The sequence below is a fragment of the Mizuhopecten yessoensis genome, unplaced genomic scaffold, assembly GCF_002113885.1.
Source record: "Mizuhopecten yessoensis strain PY_sf001 unplaced genomic scaffold, ASM211388v2 scaffold701, whole genome shotgun sequence".
Classification (NCBI taxonomy): Eukaryota; Metazoa; Mollusca; class Bivalvia; order Pectinida; family Pectinidae; genus Mizuhopecten; species Mizuhopecten yessoensis.
The window spans coordinates 37,316-37,925 of NW_018403678.1; positions in this window are offsets into that span (position 1 = coordinate 37,316).

Sequence of the window (610 nt, forward strand, 5' to 3'; positions counted from 1 at the left end):
CTTCTTCTTCTTCTTCTTCTTCTTCTTCTTCTTCTTCTTCTTCTTCTTCTTCTTCTTCTTCTTTTTCTTCTTCTTCTTCTTCTTCTCCTTCTTCTTCTTGTGATAAGGCGTCATGTAGATTAACTTAATCTGAGAATTAAGGAAGTATAAATTAGATGTTTTAGTGGTTAACACTATTTCTCGAAATAATTGCCGCCCCTCCTTCTAATCGCACCCAAGAAATGTACCCTGAACGTTTTGCTATATCAAGCTATGAAAATTCTTCGTTTAATACAACCAAAGGCTTAGAAAGTGCGAACGTCGTAGTTGACTTCGTTTCCGAGATATTGTGATTTATCTGAAAAACCAGGGACAGTATATACGTTCCTGGAAAAACATACCTTTGGCTCAGCTGCAATCGCCACGATATGGGTAGCCCACATATGTGACGTCACAAGTTCAACGCTGTCAAAACAGCCCTATACCGGGAAGCTTTGATCGTGCGTTCGATATGTGAGCTTTTTAGCTACATATATGATATATTCCGTCGTCACTTGCTTGCGTAGGTAATATTTAAAGTACCACATACATATATTTTGTTTTCCCCATTTTAATGAAGAAATAAGTTTCT